This window comes from Pseudopipra pipra, chromosome 1 (assembly GCF_036250125.1).
Source record: "Pseudopipra pipra isolate bDixPip1 chromosome 1, bDixPip1.hap1, whole genome shotgun sequence".
NCBI lineage: Eukaryota > Metazoa > Chordata > Aves > Passeriformes > Pipridae > Pseudopipra > Pseudopipra pipra.
Window position 1 is genome coordinate 136,188,991 of NC_087549.1, and position 22,271 is coordinate 136,211,261.

Genomic DNA, 22,271 nt, shown 5'->3' on the forward strand with positions numbered 1-22,271 from the left:
CTAGAGTAAACATTCTCTCTCCCTGCCTGTCTACTTCTCCCTTTTCGTCTCCCTTCCACCCTCTCTCTCTCTTCCCTTCTCCCTTTCTCATCTTCTCCTCTTCTACATGGCTGAAATCTAAGAAACATCTGTTATATAAAATATTTTTTACCGAACTCTTCAGAAAATACAGAAGTATTTTTAATAGTTTATTTTTTTCTTATATTTTGTTGATTATTTTACAGATATTTATTTTAACCAGGTATTTATTTTAGTTCATGATGGCCGAAAAAACCAGGATTTTCTCTTAAAGCAAGCCTTGTTACTCACCCCTACTTAAATGACTTGAGGATTGCAATCGAAGGTTATATTTATGTTATACTATACTGCTGAAGCTGCCATTGACAGCAAGATTCACTGAGTTTTTTTACAATTCTCTGTCACAAGTCAAATTCAATATTATCTTTATCATGCTACAAAGGTTTACAGCAAGGCTACACTCCATGAACAAAGTAATTTAATAAGTTCAGCAAATCCTAGGGCTATGCTTACACCTGAGTGTGAATTCTTGGTGGTATGAAGGAGGACCTTTCACGTGTTGGGCTCCTAAGTAGCTGATGTAGCTCTGGTGAGTAGCTGCCCGTGACAAATTTTGATAAAGTTAACCTCTCTTCTTAGTTCAGAAAAGCTTGCTGCCTTGATTCTTACTCCTCAAACCAAATGTTTTTAGAGTGATGTGGATCAACAATATGTACTGCAAAATCAGAAAGTGTTGCTTATCTGTATTTGATCAGAGAAATTGTATGACATTTAATAAGATCTGTGCCGTGGCTTATACTCCTTGTAAAATGAAATTGGGATACTTAATATTTCCATTTTAAGTATGCAATGCATAAATATGGATGAATATTGTATCAACCATACTTTGCAAATATTTTAACATCACTGGTCTGCATTTTTTTAGCACAAAGAAAGCAGGCTTGAATTTTTGAGTATATTTCACATTCATGCACTGTTAAACATTTTTAACTCTTATTAGGAGAAAAAAGATTTTGTTTTTAAGGGCATAATGATGAGCACATCTTTAGTCTTTGGTCATGGAGTGTTTTTTGCTGACAGTAATGGTTTCTTTTTCCCCACACACATTTTTTACACTGCTGGGGTTGTGGGGGGACGGAAATAGATAGAGGCATGTTTCCAAGACCTTCTGTAATAATTAATCTTATTTATTCTTTTTAGTATTTTTCTTCATGTTCATTATTTGACTTTACATACTTTACAGCTAATAAAAGCTTGCTAAAACTTCCCCTAGGGTGTACACAGAGTGTGTTCTCATGTAGAATGTTGTTGAGAGTGGGAGTGTTCATCACCTCTCTACAGCCTGAGGTGCTTTGCAGTGGGTGTGCACCTGTGTGTGCACGTGAGCATATCTGCTATATAACTAATATCTGAGAAATTAGAATTACAATGGCCCTTCCTAAAATGAGAATAAGTTTTGAAATTAGGAGAGATCTTTTAAGGCAATTTTTTGCCTTTATTAATATATAAACTGCTTCAGAGTTGAAAAGAGCTTGGAGATTAAGTTGCTTAATCCTATGCAGGTTTTTTTCACATTAATCCATTGCCTCATTTTGTTTTAATTGCCTCATAATTGTCACACCTTACACCTGTACTCTCCTTTAGGAGGGGCTTTTTATTCCAGTTGGACACAAAAAAATCTTTCCTATTTTTGTGAAAAAGTTATAGAAGACGAAAGATCGATAATTCTTTTTTTTTTTATCTTCTTGTTTTTTTTTCACCTGGAACACTCAGGTTTAAGTTCCAAAAAAGTTTCCGGTGTGGCTTGTTGAAGGCATCAGGAGGACCCCATGCCAAGAAGCACTTTTGTTCCTTGGTGTGTAAAATGAAGCAGAGGTCTACAAACACTAAAAAAAATAGCGAGAAGGGGGAATAGGTGACAAGGAGTGAAAGAGAAGAAACAGAAAATAAAGAATAGGCTGCAAAAGAGGGAGGAAGGTAGATGAAAAGAAAACATTGTAGAAGTTATGCTAAATAAATGACAGAGGTCGGCATCCATCTATCCATCTGCCATGGTCAGAGGCTTCAGTGGAGGATGAGACCCGTTAGGTGTTTATATTTGAGGATGAATGAATTCAAATCACAGCCATACCAAGTCCTTCTCTGAGAGAGGAAAGGTACCTCTGCATATCTGTGTTTCCATGATTTAATCATATGTATGTACATATGTAAAAGTCATTATTTTTAATGACGCTTTTTATGAGATTTAATTAAATTTATCAAAAAGAAAAACTCATAAATTGGTTATATTTGTATGTAGCAAGTCAGCAATGGCATAATCAGCATAGACATATAGACTCTCAGTGAGTGAAGCAACAGAAGGACAGTGAGATCAACCCTGTCAAGAATACAAAATAAGTATTTCTATCCTAATTTTATATTAAAATGGGGACTTTCCTTTTGATATATTCTTCTGCTCTTATATTTGATACACTGCCATCATTCTCAGCTGCACTCTCAGGGAAGACAGTGTTCACCTTTACTTTTAAGCAAAGTGAATTAAATAAAAGAAATATCTTTTTTTTCCTGTTGTAATATCACTGCTATTTAGTATTACTTTATCTGCTTGATGTTATTCAGCAGGACCAGTTGGAGCTGCAGACAAAGCTGTTAGGAAGAAAGCAGGAAAGCACAGAACAGTTTCAAATGTGAAATGTCTCAAAGAGAAAAGTGAGGCCCTGTGAGAGTAGAGGGAGTGCTAATAACAGGGAAATGTCATCCTCCATCCAGGTGAGCTAACAAGATCATAAGGCTTAGGACTGAAAGACAGAGAAAGCTTAAAAGTGTCTCTCAACCCAGGAGAAAAGAGCATCAGCCAGAACTTCTAGAAATGTTTTTCTGACAAATTGCTGAAAAGCTGTTGCAGCAGGGTTATGCTTCTTTGACTCAGATTTTACCTCAGCTTGCAATGAAGGGACAATATTTAAATAAGAACTTACAGCCTGAATTATTAAATTCATTTCTTGTTTCAGTGGGACTTAGTGATGCTAAGTACTGAATATTCTAAATATTTCTGAGAGTCTGAACCAAACTACATAGGCCAATTACAATTTTAATCCTCATTGAGCAAATAACTAATGCATTATTTTGTTGAAACACTTTCAATATCTTTAAAAATATTTGTGTTCCAGAGAGAAGAGGTTTTCTTTAAGTGGAGTACCTAAGGGGTTTCTTTTCTGGAGTACTGAACAGGAATTTTTCCTGATCCAAGCCAAGAAGAGCCAGATCATAATGGATCCTGCCTCAGCGCAAGGCAAAAGAGTCCAAGCCTGCCAGCTGAGATAGGTGGTAGGGAGAGAGGGAAGGGATCTAAATTAAAATTGTGACATAGTGAACAAGGTGTGTTGTGACTTACATGTGAGTAAACTGCCAAAGGACCATGCTGATCATCTCTTGAAAGATATGGACAGTATTTATGGAGAAAGGTCATGTCTTGAGAGTGACAGGACAAAAAAGGCAACACTTACTAGAAGAACCCATCACTTGAGTTCTTGATTTCAGCTATTCAACGTGTAAGAAGCCTGTTCATGAATATTAAAAATCTTCAGTGACCCAAATGTTTTTTAGCTTAGTTTAATAGCTTAAGCACACTGTTCAGCAATCATCAAAGAATAAGAGCACTGCACTTTCTTTGGGATACATTAGGTGAGACAAACCTGTCAGCATGGCCAGTTTCTTGTGTCAGCCCTGCTAATCTAATAGTGCTTTTGAACACTGGAAGCACAATTTGTGTTTTCTTTGCTTTGGCTTAGTGCCAGTCATCTGAAAAATGTGCTTTGCTCTTTTAAGTGTATTAAACTATGCTTGTAGAGTGAGTTATGTTGATAGCTTGTTTTCTTGGAGGGGAAGACAGCAATAAAAACGATTTGTGACCTTTTCTTTTAAAAGATGGACTTCAGGCATCCAAGAAATCAGGATTTGTCCAACATGAGGCCCTTTCACTTGCTCACTTGCTATTATCCTTTTCACTGTCTGGTTTTTTTGTTTTGTCCCTTTTTTACAGTCATTCTGAGGGTGATGTTTAAAAAAAAAGGAAAAATCTGAAAAATACGGTAAGGATGTCTGAATCACTTCATATTCTTATAAACTGATCTGTGGGACTTGTGTGAAGGAGAGAAGAGCTGTTAATATATGTAGAATTAATTCTGATGAATTATTTAACATGTAGGAATATAGTGTATAATCTCTGAATAATCCTTCCATTTTAAAGCCTTCGGTTCTTTTGGGATTGAACAATGCTGGCTGATAGTACTGAGTTGTAATACATTCTGATATATCCTGTCTCATTTTAGTACAGGTAAATTAAAAGCAAATTTAATTCTAATTAGCCAGATGGATTGCTCGAAGGGCTAGGTCTGTGAGGTAAAATACAAGCTTTTAATTTCTTGTGATCTGAGATTGGGGTTATCTATGATTGATTATTTGAACATCTGAAAAATTAAGAAAGTCTTAAGCAAATGAAATGGAAAGCCTGAGAAATGATGGTAACTGGCATCCAGAGTCATTATAAGACTGCTGTTCACCACAGTGTGTTATGGCATTTAAACAAAGATGTGGTTTTCCTTATGTATTCTGAGCAAAAAAAGTCAGTAAAAAAGCCAGAGCATTCTGAGCCTGATATATGGGTTCCTTGGAAAAATCTATGACGTATGATAGTCACTTGTTTGACTTTTTTCTTACTTAACTTGAAAACATGGCAGTACCATCTCATTGGGATACAAAGTCCAGTTTGGTTTCTGAATAAACCAGAAACCTCAGAACAGAAACCTATTAGGATATATTAGGTTTCGTCTCCAGTTAATCTGCCATAGTTCATGAAGGAAATTTCAGCAGGGTCACAGAAATAAATATGATCCAATGGTGCTATGATTGTAAAATGTGGTATTTAGGGCACTTCAGGTGAATGAAAACTAATTACATTGTGCAGAGAACAGGTACGACTTTTTTTTTTTTCGTGCAGTGCTGCATGGAGCTTGGTCTTCCATCTTCTGGAGGGATTAACTAAAACTGGAATAGGCACTGAAGGAAGAGCAAAATTAAATACAGAGCTGTCAAAAACTAAAAAGACTAAGAGGTCTTGGCTTGTTTAGCATTCCAAAATGGAAGCTGAGCTGGTTGATTTCATGCATGATTAGCAGGGTAAATAACACAGAGGAGAAGATCTATTTAAACTATAGAATAACACTGGCACAAGAACAAATACATGCATACTACTTATGAATACATCTAAGTCAGAATTTAGGAGAAATATATAAGATGTTCTTGGATAGCTTTCTGCTAGGTTAGTAAGACCAAGCTACTCTGTGACTACCAATATGATCAATTTATGAAGGAGCTTGTGAATTATGGAGGTATTAAGTTTTCTACATAGAGTGAACAAGATAAAGAGACAGAATTATACCTTTGGGTCATCTTAATTTTTTTTATGCGCACAACTGGATATATGAGTCTTGAGATGTTTTCTGTAAGAGGTTGCTGATCTATCAAAATTACCACAGGTTTACTTGAGGACTAAACTCTCCTTTATTTATACTATGATCTCATGTACACTTTAAATCCACCCTTCTCTTCCTATTCCATGCCTCTTTTTGTGGTCTCCAAGTGCCTTTCAGAAACATGTTGATTAATATAACTATAATGTATCGTACAAATTATTCATTTTCTCTTTCTTTCTCATAGTCTTCAGGAGAAAGTGTTGTGCCACACACACACATAGACAGAGGCACACAAACATGTATGGGAAGGCATGCTGTAAAAATGGACTTTATCATAGCATGTGTGGGTGAGGTGTTGGGATTAAGCAGATTTTCATCCTGTATTCTTTTACAGATATCTGTGTTCTGGTCAAATTATAGGAGAAACGAATGTGGAGCATCCTGACTGAGTTCCTCAAGCCTGTGCCTGAGGAAAAGTTTTAGATACTCCAGAGATCACTAAGGGTCATGTTTTCAAAGGCAGATGTGTCAGAGGAAGGAAGCAGGCATACTGAGACTTTCAGAAGCATTTTTGTAAGTCTTTTATTTTGATCAGCTGGAACTGAGCACTGAAAATTGAGCCAGTGATCTGCCTCATTTGATGTGTACCTAACTTGGCAAAATTCTTACTGAGATCCTTAAAGACAAAAAATAAAATCAGTCTGACATGATATTTTATAAGGAATCAGCATCATGAAAAGTTTAATGCTTATAAACTTCTGAATGGTTGGGTTTTTTTAAATTATGTTAACATATATACTATATGTCTACATATAGTTTAGGTTGATATTGCTTGTTGATGTAACTGTAGTCTAAAGGTGTTTACAGCAACCCATACTGTGGAGAAAATGCAGTATTTGTGTTGATAACAGCTGTAATCCCTTGAGAGTGCGTCGTTTCATGTTTCTGGTGTAAAACTGGAATAATAAATTTATATGTTGCTAAGTCCAAAAGATTATTTGTCAAGATGGAGAACAGTGTTCCAGACAGCTTTAGTGGTAGGATGTGTGGCTTCCAAAAGGCAGTACAGAAAAACATGGTACATTAAGAGACAGGTGTTTGCTTAAATTTCACTCCAATTCAACCATTTTTTTAATAGATAGTGATAACACTTATAAACAAATGTCAGGAGAGCAAACTGATTGTGAGGACATAATTTCAGGCTATTGCAACTGAATCTGTGAATCCTGGTTTCTGTACATTTAGGGCATGTATTCCACAGTCATGTGTAGTTTAGGGTAGCAGACTTAGAATTAATTTTCTCAAAGGCAGATTGTAACAAACACCGCAGTCCTAGAAAAAATCCGAGTACTAGTCAACTGCAATAAAAACACCATTATGAGAAAGATTTAATAATGTACAAGGCTTCATGGAGGATTCTAACTCCTCTGTAATGTTCGAAGTAGCTACTGCAGCTGGCAGTGACTTCAGCCTGAGCTCAAAGACATCTGCATGTCTGACTGCAGTGGCATTGCATATCTTCTGGGAGTGTGAAAGGTTAGGCTTAGAGAGAGAGTAAGTGCCTGTACTTAGAGTAGTAATTTGGATAGCACAAGGGAGATACAATACTCAATTAACTGAGGGGTAGTGTAGAAAAAATGGTACCTGTCTTTCTAAAATATGAATCATTCTGTCTAAATCTGACCAGTGACAGCATAAGCTACCGTGATGGTATTTCATTAACTGTCCAGTTATTGGTTTTATATTTAATGTAAGGTCTTTATAACTGCAGTTGTTTCAATTGGGCTTGTCAAAACTTACACTACAATCGATACTAATTGTCACCCTTTTTTAGCTTGTTCTGTTAAGTTGCCAAAAATCAAATGGATGCAAGTTGAATTATCTTCCACTTCTGAAACTGTGATCTCTAATTCAAGGTATTTTGATAGGTTAACATGCTTTTCTGCTGCTCCTCACTTAAATAAAGAGTACTTCAATTTCTAATGCTGTCAAACTAGAAATGCCCCTCCACTGAAATTTGGAGAAAACAATTCAAAATAGTCAAAAAAGGCAAAAGTGTCAAGAGATAAAAATCTGCTAGATGTGAGGTTCCTCACACAATATTTTGGGTCCTGTTTTTAAAAAGTAGAATAAAGCAAAGCCAGGCAGGTTATCATATTTTCTTTAAAGTGAAATTCTGTGAATCTGCTGAATAAAATGCTGTTTGGGCAAGGCTTAACATTCATGTGCTAAGTCAATTCAGAAAAAAAAAAGTGATAATTGAAAGTTTGGTTGTTCTACTGACAGTGTTTAAACAGCATTAAAGCCTGACTCAAAATGTGAAATAAGTGAAAGTATTATTTTTTTCTAAGAAAAAACCCCAAACCAAACCAAAACTAAAAACAACCACCCCACACATATCTGCCATTCAGCTCAGTATAACATCTTTGAAGAAAGACCAATTACATAGTTTTACCAAAGTGGTACAAAAGCACTGAAAAATTAGTTCCCAAAATGTCTGTTCCTCCTCATCTTTCTAAAGATGTTTAGTAGATAATGTCTTGTGACTGTCAAGTAGTTAATATGTTTGCTTCATTAGGTTAGAACAACACATGGAAGATAAATTCAGCTCTTATTAAATTAATTGAAAATTCTCATTAACAAAATCAGTGTATGGCACTTCAGAGTAAATTGTCAATGGAGCAGCAGTTGTAGATTCAAATTTGTGCCTGTAAATTACACACAGATTTGAATCTATTTTTTAATTTAAAGAATCCCTCTAAAATCCAAGAGGATAGATATATCTATTATAGCTTTCCAACTCTAGAAGATCATTGCTACCGGGTCCACTATACCAGTCAGGTAATGTTCTGGTTAACTGAAGAAACAGTACAGCCTCATATGTTCTGATCTTGAAAAGCAACAAGATATAGCTAAAATACTGAATCACTGTGTATGTAATAATTTTTTAAGCATTGTTATCTTACTGCTTTTGTGTCCATTGTACACTAGTTAATCACTCCAAGGAAATGTCCTACCATTGCAATAAATACCTCTTCAAACATTTCATCTTTCTTCCACCACAGTCAGCAGCTATTTTGAGGCTTGAAATAAGCTTTTTTCTTCAATTTTATGTCTGCTAATGTCAATAACAAAATTACTGCTGACCTCACAGAAGGTAAAACAAGGTCCTTAATACTTCCCAAAAGCTGGATTCTTGTTGCAGCAGTCCCAGATGTTATTTTATTTCTGTTTTATTGTGTTACAACAGATAAGTGTTAAGACAGATGTCACTGCATGGTGCAGATACATATGCGCTTCCAAATTCTTTTCCATTATGTGCTGGGAAGTACAGGCTGCAGCGTTTGTTTCATTACACTTGGCAGAAATAATGGCACTTGGAGAGAAAGTTACATGACCAGTGCTAGAGCCTGCTTTTGGCATTGGCCATTCACCAGAGCCTGATTTAGAAGGAGAATTTCTCCTGAAGAATGGTCTACTTCTATTGAGATGAAATACAAAGTCATACTGTCTCCCTTTGGTTTCAGTCAGATGCACTTAGAATATTTTTAAGGAGTAGCAGCTGTTCGCAGCAGCATTAATCTGGCAAATTAGTGCCTGGGTTAGACTAGTCTAGGTATGAAAATCCTTTATAAAAAGCTGTCTAAGAGCTGTTTTGTTCAAGTTGGCATTGTATTCTCTCTTGTGAACCAGTGAGATGTCTAAGGGAATATGTCACATGGTTCTCAGAGCTGCATTTGACTGCGCACCTTTGGTTTAATTACTTCCTAAAAGTGAAAGAGATACTCTATTCTTTTTACACCCTAGCAGATGTAAGTTTAACGCACCAGTGCAGGCAAGACATTTCCTTCAGTGTGCAATGCTCTAGATATCTATCTGCAGCCTATCTTCCCACCAGTAAAGAGAGTGTCTGTATTGACTGCCTATTATCTTCTGCCTCCTACAGATACGGTAAGTTGTTCTTTGAAAAGTTGTAATCATATGTGTACAAGTTACAGTTTGATGGCAGAATCATAAACTTTGTGTGTGGAAGCCAAAAAGCCTGTTAGACACCAGCAATTACACTGTCATTTCTGGGATCACAGCATGCTGAGATGATAAAGGGCAAAAGCAGCAAAATAAAACATTGAAATAACCAGAAAGTGTACCTTTGGTTACTCAGGCATGGTCCAGAAGATCCAAAAATGGGTTGCATACATATATCTTTAGTGTGAAGAAACCTGTATCAAGCATGTGGTTGTGACCATGGATATGGAGCACAGCCCTGGTGTGCCGTACAAATTTACATTTGAGACATGCAATTCCACATGTTCTTTTTTGAGACTTTATTAAACCCTTTGGTTTGAAATTTCTTTGTTCTGTCTCAAACATTTCTCTGAGAGACTGAATAGAAAAATTCTATATTAATAGTCAAAATAATAGGCAGCACAGAGAACATAAAGCCTGTACAATGTGATGCTCTGATTTGTGACCTGATGCTGGTGTTGCAGTTAGTACTCACCATGTCAGAACAGGGCTCGAGGGATTGTCCGGCACCTCTCCCTGAACCACAATTGTCCCAGGGCTGCAAGGATTGCTAGCAGCAATGGGAGCCATCCTAACAGGCTGGGTCTTGACCAGGAGAAGCATCTGAAGTTCTGGGTCCCATTGCTTCCTGGCTGCTGCATGCCAGCAGCTGCCTGCAGACCTTACAGTGCCAGTGGCAGTTATGCTCCCTCTCACCCCCTGCAGCTCAGGGAATCTGTTATATCTTTCTTTCCCGTGTTAAGTATGGTTGTGTTGTAGCCTCTGGTGTCTTTTACTTGCAAAGTCCTTTGACTCCTCAAACCACCTTTATTTTTACGCATAGAGAAGTAATACTTGCATTCTGCAAGTAAGTTATTTTGCTGTATGAGAAAAGAGGAGAGGAAGCAAGAGAGAAGTGTCTTCTTTCTGACTTGCTCAAAAGGAAATTGAGTTCTACTCTGTAGTCATGAATTCCATCAGTTTCTCCAGCTCTGCTCCTCTTTCTGCTCAGCTTTTTCGGTCAGTAAAAATGTACTATGTGATATATAAGACAAAACTATACCTTAAAAATGCAATATTAGTTACTTTGATATATGGCCTGAAGAAGTCAAGGTCCTCTATAATTCGTGGTTGTGTTGGCAATAGAAAATGGGAACTTGCTGGGAGATCCTGGAGCAAAGACTGTGGTAGAAGGTCATCTGTCTATGCCATCTCGTGTTCTTCATCTTGTGGTATGCAATTACCAGGTATGAGCCAAAGGGAACTGCAAGGAAAAAATGAAAAATCTGATTTGCCTGGAAATTTGGTTGCATGTTCAAAGTTCCTGTTTCATCAGATAATCTCTTGCATCATTACCCAGCAATGAACTAAAATTAGGGCCAGGATAAACAGGATGTTAAAATAAAATGCTGCAGCATACCAGCATTACAGATGTCTGCACAACCCACACGCCTTGTCTGTCTTGGCAGCTGGACACAGGATCTTTAGGTCCAAGAGTATTCTGAATGTAAGACTGCCTCAGTGGTCTTAGTACCTCATAGCTTTATTGCTTCTGGTAATCACCTATGGCTGATACCAGAGGGAAGGGAAAATATGTTGTCTCTTGTACATGCCTGAATAGTCATGGATGGTATTAATCCCTTCTCTGCCTCCATGCAGGGGTGAACACCAAAAAAAAGCCCTGATTGCAGTTGTACCTCTGTCCCTGTTTGTATCATAGCTGGGTGCAGGGAGATGAAAAGGAGACAGGCAGGGCCAAAGGCAGCAAAAGATCTTCTAATCTCAAGTGAATTGCACATTAAAAATGTGATCTCTCAGCTTGCAGAATTTCTGGATTACACTGTTGTAAACATACCTAGAGATGGTTTTAGTGAATGTGTAAAATTTCTGTCTACAATATATTATTATTTTTGTCTAATCCAGAAGTTACTCAAAGCAAGGTTTCTATTTAATGAGCCAATACTAGAGGCTCTTGCACTTGCTAATAGACTATATTTGTTTCCAAAGGGCTCCATTACTTTTGAATTGGGATAATTATTTTCTTTTAATTTCTTTTTAAAGTAAAAGGCTAAAACAGATTGCTTCAAAGTTTATTTGTTAAAAGATGCCTTCAGGTTGAGCAATAATACAGTCTGTTGCAAGAGCAGAAAATGGTTACGGTCAAGTTAGACTTTTTGCAGGTAGAAGAGGACAGAAAAAAATTGCTTTTCAAGGTACAGAAATACAAGCAAGATAACTGTGGGAAAAATAAAATATTAACAGTAGGGTTGTAAGATTTTGTTATTCTGATAGTATTTTCTAAGTGAACTAGAAAATTATTGCTTCTCTTTAGAAACGCATTAAAATTAATCATAAATCAAACAGGGCAACAGGACACTTTTCTGATCTTACAAATACCAAGAGACATTTATAACATTTCCATTTTATGTTTTAGAATGATTACCATCCTGAGGAAACTTTTTACAGGCCATTATTAATGTGAAGATCTCCAGATATTGAAACTAGAAGTGTTTTATATCACTGGTCAATGTGCCCACGGTGAGTGCAATACACTAATGGAGGTGATGTGGAAGGCAGTTTGAAAGGTTTCCCTTTCTATCCCAACTTGTATAACGTCATTGACTTTCTTTGAAGTACTTTTCCTGGCAAGAAATTTTCTGTGTATCACTCGCTCCATTGGTGCCTACTTTCTTCTTTGATATTTCTTTATGAAAAAGCAATTAATGCTGGCAGTGCAGCTCAGCAGAGGCCTTCCCATGTTCTTAATACATCCTTTGGGCATGAATAAAAGAGACAGCAGTCTCCTTGCAAGGCTGCATTCTTGTTTTAAGAACATAGCACAATTTCTTTTGGAGTGAGAAATTTATTTAATTTTTCCTTCTAGAGATATTTTGAAGAGATAGGGAAATGTCTGTAATCTGTTGCCTTGCATCCAAATCACACTAGGGATTTACTTGACTCAGAATCTAGTGCATAAAGACACCATTATTTCAGCAATCAGGGAAACTAGAGATATTAAAAAATAGTAGTGCTATTAAACCATCACTGATAAGTAGTTTGTTAACAATAACTCACTGTAAGGTGGTGTATTGTCATCATGTTCAAACTTCAGGTTGATCATGAAAATATGAGCATGGGGAATTTTTTCTTTCCAGTTCAAGGACTCCGCCCCTTGTGAAGTTGTCTGGCTTTATCCTGATTGCATTTTAGCAGAGGAGACCTGTCACTTGAAGTCCTTTTCAGGTTGCTGCTCTTTGTAAACTATTCCAAGAGGGAATACACCCATGGAAAGATTTGCTGTTTAGAAGTTAACTGTGTCTTAACATGCATTAAATTATCATGGAATTTACTCCCAAGATGGAAAGAGTCAAATAATGGTAGTGCAAGATGACCTGTTTGTAAGATTGTATTCCATTTCAGTGGGAACCAGGGGCATTCAGTGACTTGCAAGATCAGGAGTTTAATATCTGTAAATGGAATAGACAGTGAGCATATCCTCACAGTGTATATTCAGCCTTCAGTGAGTTGAATTTAGAAATTAAGCTTTGCAGAGCACTGTGTGTAACTTGACAGCACTGCCAGCTTACCTGTAGGTCTGAACTTCACAGTGTGACTTCGTTTGATATCATCTCACAAAATACAATGTCCAGGTAAAATTGCAAGAAAAATTCAGCACTTATATTCTGAAAAAATAATAAAACCCAGGTGATGAGCCCTGGAAAATATTTTATGGAACCACTGTTTTTTTGGGGGGGAATGTTTATTTTTATACATATAGTCTATATAAAGTTTCTTGGGAAGGAAGTGTTTATCCATGTATTCCTTGGAATGTGAAGGAAGTTGCCACGTGCTTGTGAGAACTCTGTCTTCAGTCACTTTTACAGAAGTGTTGATTATTTTGGGGATGGGATTTATCCAATCAGTTGAGATTCTACCCTTGGGCGAATTTGGCCCTGTTTTCTGACACCTTTTGTATTCTTGTTCTAGCTGTGGGGAATATAGCACATGCTCTGCCATATGCAGAGCTGATGAATTTCCAGATTTGCTTTGTGTTTTCATTATTCAGACTTGTGAATGTATCATGAGAGGGTGAAGGTTATGCACTTGATACTTTGCCTATCCACATTTTCATATGCTGAAGCACAAGCTTATTTTGAAAGCTAGAAAATGACAAGGTGTAGATAAAATATGTTTCTTATATTACCTAAAATAATGTTGCTTTTTTTTCTAACTAATGTGAAAATTCATTAATTTTCATTGTAGGTGCCATTAGTCTCAGTGCATGTCCAAGAATTCTCACCTTCATTACAATACAGTCGCACATATGGTACTGCTGGCTCAAATTCGTGCTGTGTGAAAGAAAATGGAAATATCTTGGGTTTGGAAGCTTTTAGTATCCCTCATTCTTCATATTCAGACTCTTATTCTTCAGGCCATTAAATGCCTTCTAATATTTTAGTGCAGGCCAAGGAGCACTAATCCACAGAAGGAGACAGTTTTCCACCCAAAAATTAGACAAGGAAAATAAATAGTAAGTTGTCTTTTTCTGCAGAGTAAATAACTGAGAACAGATAGAAAATGGGGTTAGAGTAATTTTAGGATTATATACAGCTATCTATTAGAACAGCAATTTCCTTGAAAACTGGTAATGGTAACAAAGAGCTTGATGGATTTCATGCAGTTTCACTGACTTTGCTTTTAAAATATAAAACTCTCATATTAATTTGTCACTCTTTTTGGTATATTACTCCTAATGGACTGACTGCATGTTGAATACATTTGAGTTATAAGACCATGAAGGTAGTTGTCATGTTAAACCATCTCTTCTACCTCTGGGTATCTAGGGAGTAAATATTATGTTGGTACCCTGCATGCACTGAGTTTTCCTTGTGCTGAGCAAGGTCTTTGTTTCTACTTCAGTATTTTACAACATTAAAGAGGCTAATGCATAATGTATAATTATACTTTTTGACACTTGTAGAATTCCCGAAATCACTGAAGTCACACTGAAGATTAATAACATAATTACTGGTAAAACTTGCTTAGCTTGCTGAAGAGGTTTTGCATCCTAGAGAATATTGTTTTCCACATTCTCCAAAACACAGCTGAGCAACTAGATATTAACCTGAAGGATTTTCCCATGCATTCTTGAGCTAATTTAACAGGCAGTCAATTTACACTAATCTAGATTAATTGCTTTACCAATGTAGGGAGAAAATATTTTAAAACAGGCAAAATGTTACTAGATAAAATTTCAGCTAATAGACATGAATGATGATGAGGTTCCCTGTTCTCAATATCTTTTAAAAAGGTGAGTAAACCCCTGCCTTTCAAAAGGAAAAAATTTACATGAAAACCAGTTAAATATAATGAGGAGATTTACAAAAATCTGGGGTTATATTGCCCTGATATATTAATCCAATATGTTTGTAACTTCCTTATACTGAATGAAACCCAAGACTTAAGTTGTTTATTTGTTGTTCTTTCCAATCACAAGTTTTCCATCTAGAAATTACCTGTACATCATTACATCCCTATATCCAGGTCTTCTTAAGAAGCTGAAGTTGGATGCTTAGTTTATGTATATTATTTCAAGTTATTTACACAGAGAAATCTAATGTTTAAAGGAATATTATAAGATTATTACATTATATAATTGTTGCATGAAAGGTTTGTATATGGAAGGAATTAGCCTGCCATCTCTGCTTGTACCTTTCCTTTTTTTTGAAGCAGAGCATATACGAAGCTGTGTTGTGAAAGCCGTCTGTCAGAGTCATTGGTCTTGTCCTGCAGGCCTCTGATGTGCAAATACCATAAATCTCACTCTGAATTATGGAAATACAACTGAAATTAGTGACTATGTTCATTAATTCAATCTTTCATGTTAGACCAGACTATACTGTTTTGCATGTGGTTACCTTTTCACATTCTGATAGTAAGCATTAGAGCTCACAGATAATTTATGCTTTTAAACTACATGTCTATAGCTATCCAGCTGTGTTTTAAATCTTGTTTTTAAAACCCTTTTATTTTTTCCATGTGATGCTACTTGGCCAATGAAAATAAACAAGTCATCCATGTATCTGTTACATCCCTTTTCATTTATCTGTGTTTTTCTAACCCAGAGCTGCAAGGTGGAGGAGCATAACTGTGTAAATCCTAACAGCTTGTACTCAAAAAACCCAACATTTTTGACATCTACATTAATAGTAGGGCTTTCTGAACTTGGAGAAAACTTATCCAACCAGTAGACAAAAGGAGCTAGACATTAAGGAGCTAGAAGACATCAGAAGTAAATCTTTGGAGGTCAGTAACGTGAAACTCTGTAAGCAGTTTTATAACTTACAACTGATTTAAAATCCAGATACAGAACATGGTGATGAGACATTTACCTGAGCTCTTCCCGTGCTGCATGCCATTTACCAGAGGGTGCTAGCTGATGCTGTGATGAAAAAATTCTTCCTTCATCCTGGTGTCTGACATTGCCCAATTCATTTTCTAAATTTGATGGCTCAGTCCAGCCCCTGAGTTTTCTAATCTTGACCCTGTTTATCAACATTTGTCTTCACATTTCTTTCTTCAGGAACAGAGGAAGATCCCCTAATTTATCAGAAACACATGTGTACCTTTATAGACTACAGAAGGAAATTATTTTCATTCAAGCAAAAGAGTATGTTCTTGATTTAGAAATAAATAAATAAATAGGCAGAAACTATGTTCAAAGGACAAAATAAACCACTACAATTCTAGATGATGCACTACATACAGGTTCTTCCTGAGCAGGAAGAACTTTGGAACAGGTTCCAAAGTTTTGCCTGTTTAATGGAGTCAACAAACCAGTTTTGTTCACCCCAGATGAACCTGGGCTAGTACATGCAAAATGGCAGGTTAAAAGAGGGATTTAGGCACACTGGAATGGATAGGCAATCACCAACCACATGAAGTTCAACAAGGGAAAGTACCACCTGAAATAGGACAATCCAAAATGTACTTACAGAAGGGGGGATGAGATGCTGGAAAGCAGTGCTGTGGAAAGAGACCTGGGGGTCCTGATCGATGGCAAGTTGAATATGAGTCAGCAGTGCTCTGGCAGCCAGGAGGGCCAACTGTGTCCTGGAGGGCATCACACATAATGTTGCCAGCCCATCGAGGGAGGGGATTGTCCTCTGCTCTGCACTGGTGCAGCCTCACCTTGAATGTTGTGTGCAGTTTTGGACACCACAATATAAAAATATATTAAGCTATGGGAGAGTATCCAAAGGAGGGCAATGAAGGTGGTGGAGGACCTTGAGGGGAAGCCATATGAGGAGCAGCTGAGGGCACTTGCTGTGTTCAGCCTGGAGGAGACTGAGGGGAGACCTCACTGCAGTTACAACTTCCTTGTGAGGGGAAGCGAAGGGGCAGGCACTGATCTCTTCTCTGTGGTGACCAGGGACAGGACCCAAAGGAATGGCCTGGAGTTGTTTAAGGGGAGGTTAAGGCTGGATATTAGAAATAGGTTCTTCATCCAGAGGGTGTTTGGTTGCTGGAACAGGCTCCCTGGGGAAATGGTCACGGTACCAAGCCTGACAGAGTTCAAGAAGCACTTGGACAGTACTCTCAGGCACATGGTGTGACTCTCGGGGATGGTCCTGTGAAGGGCCAGGAGTTGGACTCGATGATCTGTGTGGGTCCCTTCTAACTCAGTATATTCTGTGATTCTGTGATTATGAGGAGTTCTTCTCTGGGTTGTGAGTGGTCTGCTTAGTTGGCTTCCTTCTGTAGTAGCTTCACTGCTTGGTGCAGAAGTCCTAACTTCTGAAAGGGACTTATGAGGAATGGTAGGTATGGCTTTTGGTTTACAGTTTTGAACAATAAAGGAAATGCCAAGTTTTCCTCTAGACAAGGAAAAGGAAGGAGGAGATATGTCTGCAAACCTTTAGATATGCTAGCAAAAATATGTGTGTATATCTGCATTTTCACTGTGATTTTTGGTCCCTTTCTCTCCCAGAAAAAAGTAGAAGAGATTGGATGATGCCTCTGTTTTAACCTGTTGAATAAAATGAAAAATAAAACCAAATTAGCTAGCATGTAGAACAATACAAAATGTTCATATGGATGCAATAGTTAGGCTGATCTGGTTTAACATTGCTCCCACATTTGAGCATATTTATCTATTTTTGCAGTTTTGAAGGTGTCTGAGAAGATACTGCAGTGAATACAACAGTCTCTTCTTGACTGTGATGCTGGACTCTACTAATTTCTAACCTTCCAACATACCCAGTACACCAGACAGACAAGTCTGAATTAGGCAGGTGGGGGGGCAGCTAGAACAAGGCACCCCTGGGACAGGCACAGGCAGCTCCCTTGTGACAAACAGCCTCTCCTCACCCTGGAGTGACTGTCTGGATTCACAACTCAGACTTCTGCTGATGGTGTGTGGTGGTTTGAAACTCCCAAGAATCTAATTTTTAAGTTCAAGCCCCCCTCCCACAGTTTGCCCCTGTGAGAGGGTTTAGTGATGGTATGGACTTGATATCTTTTTCACCTCATATGGAGAGTTTTCAGACAAAACACAACCATTCATTATTGGGGGAAGGGGAAAATATTTACAAAGGTTTATTTACACCCACATATATATTTACATTAAATGAAATTTCTCCTCTTCTTCAATAAAAGTCCAAGAAGAAAAAAGTCTTTCTGTCACTTCCTCAGGCCACAGTTCCTTCATTTCAGTTTTTTGTGGCACTGGCTAGTGTCCTTCATTTTTCCCAAGGCAGCAGATTTAAGTGTGGCAGTCAGGATTTTTGTTCTTACTTTGTGGAAATTTCAACCCCGAGCCCGAGCCTTCAGGGGATTTCCTTGTAGATCTTCACTCCTCTTGGGTTAGAACATTGAAGGCAGCTTTCAATTCAGTCTTACCAAAGCTCTTCTGCTCTGTCTCAGCTCGGTAGCACGATATAAGCAGCAGCAGCAGCAGAGGGCACGGCCACCTCCTCCGCATTCCATCCTGGCTCAGCTCTCCGGACAACTTCGGGTTTTCAGCTCCTTTCTCTCTCTATATAGCTGCTGCTGCTTTTCGGGACTCCCTAAGGGTTTGGAAGTCCACCTCTCCTCTTCAGAGAGTCTCTGGTTTTTGGGAAAATAATACAGTCTTACCCCAAACCAGCTCTGTTGAGTTTACCTGTGTTTGTTGCCCGCTTTCCCTCCTGCAGGAACATCTCTGCGTCTTTCAGCCGGCTTCACGTTATCTCATTGCTACTGGCTATCTTTTGGCTTTCAGCCATCACTGCCTCTGTTCAGGACTGCTCCGCTGCTGCTTTCAGTGTCTTCTTCTGCTGCTGACAGTAAGGAAACTTTTCCAGCTCTTAATTACAGGACCCAGTCCAGCTTTGACACTATACTGGGACTCCCGTAGCCTCGGCTGGGCCTTGGCCCCCAGAGGGGCTCACTGGCCCCCTGCCTCCTCGTGGCTCAGATCATGGCTACCCACCTTCTAAACTATCTTCACTACCTTCTCTTCCGTTTCTGTGAGTATGTAATTTCCATAGGGCACATGTGGACTATTGATTGGTCCAGTATTATCAGTGGGGCAAACCATTACTATCTCAGAGAAAAGGTTTTTCAAACCACCACATGGTGCAAGCAAGGCTTTGTGGCCTCTCTCTGAAAGTGTCAGAGCCTATGGAGAACTTGCACAGGGATGCAGATAAGCAGGAACACTGGTGAAAGTGAGACTTTATTTGCCTTACTGAGGGCTGGCTCAGATCCCACCAAAGTCAGCAGAAGTGCAAACATTGGATCTGTTCTTGAATCTGCGTGGGTGTCTTCTCCTGGGCTGAAAGCTTGGCTATCATACCAGTATATTTTATTTAACCAAATCACAGGAAAAAAAACGGTAAATGCAAAGATTTCTTTTGTTCTGGCAGGCCTTTTTTTTTTTTTTTTTAGTTTCTAATCGAAATGTTTAGTCTTCAGAAACTTCCTTATTTGTGTTCTACAACTATACTGCTGAGTAGGAAGCCGGGGGTCTTTGCAAAGAATGAAGTGAATTAGTTTTAGCTAACTGCATCTGAAAAGCAGAGCACGTGGTCTTTGGCCTTGCTCTGAGAGTAACTCTGCTAGAATTTTGGACAGCAAACTCTCTGAATATTAGACCCAGGAAAATTGTCACAGATTATTAGAAATGGGATGGATGGGAGCAGGCTTTATTGGAAACACTGGCTAAGCTTATGTCGTAATTGCTGTGCTAAAGCAGTAAACAGCTGCTGATCCTGTGATCTTTCTAGTGAAAAAGAAGCATTTGTTGCAGTTATTTTTCAGATGTATGTTGTTGTTTGCATGGTATTTCAAGTATCCTACTTGGTATTTATATTATTAGCTCAGTGTTCTACGTTACAATAAATGTGTTTACTTATTACAGAAGTACTGACCCTTAAAACATCTGCTTCTCAGCTGAAACATCCACAGCTCAGTGGGTGTGGATAGCTTCTGTTAGCCATTCTTTCATAATATTTTGCAGTCTTTGGCAAGCAGTTTGAGTAGGATTCTGACCTCAGATGCACTCCTGTACAATGGTAATAGCTGTGCTCCAGTCAACAGCATTCTTCTAGTTGTATGTCAGTGTTAACTGAGGTCAGAGGACATCAGTGAGTGGGCCACAATCCTGGCTAATTTTTGCCTGGCAGAGTTCTTTAAGCAAAAGACATAAAAGCTCTAGTGGCTTCAGACTGATGCCAAAGTCTCCCTCACTCTTCTAGAGACTGAGCAGTAGCAAATGGTATGGCAGAAGGTTAACCAAATTGTTATGAGGAATAAAGGGTTCTGTGTCTATCAGCATTAGCGCAAGAGCCGTAACTGCAGTCTGACCAGCTTGGAAGAGCTGTGACTATCTGGAAAGTGCCTTTTGATCCTGTACTGTCTCTTGTCTCTACCAATACTGGACCCAAGGAGAATGCTCAAAAGCTTCTTTTGGAGACTATGAAAGGGTTTGAATTGCCTCATGAACTAGGGGATGGGATGGGGACACCCATCATTTCTTGCAGAGGGAGGAGACTGTGTTGAAATCTCTGTGGGGGGCATTGAAAGAGGGAAACTATCATTTTAAGGGGTTTAGTGTGTTAGCAAAAAGTCATCATTTTCCTCCTTCCTTTTATTTTTGACCTTTTCTTAGGTGACTATTTCTCAGCCCACTCTCCTTTTCTCCCATCCTAAGCAAGTTGCCCATGGTCTGTGACCCATGCCCACTCACCCTTCATGTCTGAATTCTTGTATTCCACCTCTGATAGACCACACCAATGCTGTGGAAAGAATACTCATCTCCAACCTCCCCCTCTTCCAAAGCCCTGCTGCCTCCTCTGATGGTGGGAAGAGAGGGAAGATGCTCACATCACCTCAGAGCACAGATGAATTTAGCACATGCTTAACTCTTTATGCAGCAACAGAAAGGATGGGACAGTCTCTTTTGCCTGCATTTGCAGTGCATCTACCATCCTAGGTCCTGTCAACAGCAAAGGCACTTACTCACTGTGATCGTACAGGCCAAAAATAATAGCATCAACCAACCATAGGCCACGTGGGTTAATATCAGCTGGGACTTCTATAATAAAAAGAGTTCAAAAGTAAAAATGTGGTATAAATTTAATAAACACAGCATCCCCTAGAGGTTTGTGCTGCAGCTTACAGATAGGATAATTGAAGGGTCCTTTTCCATAACAGGTTCCTCTTAAAGGTGTCATCTAGTAATAATTATAATGAGAATATATATTGAAATTAATTTGTAGATGAGTCATGTCTTAAACAATATGGGTAATACATTTTGGAAAATGAGTGTCATTCTAAAATAGAAAAAATGTTTTGCAAAACTATTTAACAATGTATCCTTTGCAGATTGCTGGGGAAAAAATAAGCTATTTTGTAATTCTGATCATTGCTTATTACCAACAAACCCCGTTTATTTCCCAAGTGTATTTGTTGCCCTTTTAAAATTAATTAAACTGTTGTATTTCCTAGTACATATATTTAATGTTGACAGTACTGTTTCCATTAATCAAATGGGCTCTTCTAAAAATCACCAGGCCATACAAAATGTTTATGCTAGATAATAGATATCCATATAAAAATGCAGTGAAATTTGGCCTGGACAATACATGGAAACATCTAGATATAGTTAATTTGACATATAAATAAACCATATTCACATCCTGAATGAAACAACTTACTCATGAAAAGTAATTGATGTTTCATCTACAGCTTCTTTTTGACGTGGAAGACCATTGTGATATTTCCAGGCTGTAATATTTAAGATACTTCCTTGTAGAAAGGAGGAAACCTCCTGATAAAGCTATATAAAGGTGTTGTTGATATCCTGTGGAAACTGATGATTGAGCATGGAGCACACAACAACGGATGGTATAGCCCTGCACGAGGTCAGTAAGTTGTGGAAATACAAAACTGCCAATCCTGAAATTGAAAGCAGGTGGCAAAAAATTCACTTGGAGACTTGACATCTGTAAGTAATGAGTTACTGTAAGAGCCTTGCTCAGACACAAATTAACTTCATTGCTGATTGCATTTTCAATAAGTAAAGGAGAAAGTAGCTACATTTGGTTAGAGTCACAATATAGGGTAGAAATACATAGAATGTGCTTGGAAGGACTTAATTTTAATTTTTCCTCTTTTTTTTTTTTTTTAGTAAGCTTGAGTATATACAGTTCATAGCATTTTGGTTGAGAAAAAAAAACATGTTTCACAACAGTTTTAGCAATGCTTCTGGGATCAAAGCTTTTTCTCAGA

At 38.0% G+C, this 22,271-nt stretch overlaps 1 protein-coding gene and 1 long non-coding RNA gene across 3 annotated transcripts in view; both read left to right on the plus strand.

The window, feature by feature from the left end:
• Positions 1 to 6,202, plus strand: part of LOC135402135 (uncharacterized) — a 37,580-nt gene extending 31,378 nt beyond the window's left edge. The window contains exons 2-4 of the long non-coding RNA XR_010425032.1: positions 2,641 to 2,787; positions 4,061 to 4,109; positions 5,887 to 6,202. This is a non-coding gene — a long non-coding RNA (uncharacterized LOC135402135). The remainder of the gene's footprint in view (positions 1 to 2,640; positions 2,788 to 4,060; positions 4,110 to 5,886) is intronic.
• PLXDC2 (plexin domain containing 2) overlaps positions 1 to 22,271 on the plus strand; it is a 261,532-nt gene that overhangs the window by 82,637 nt on the left and 156,624 nt on the right. The window lies entirely within an intron of this gene.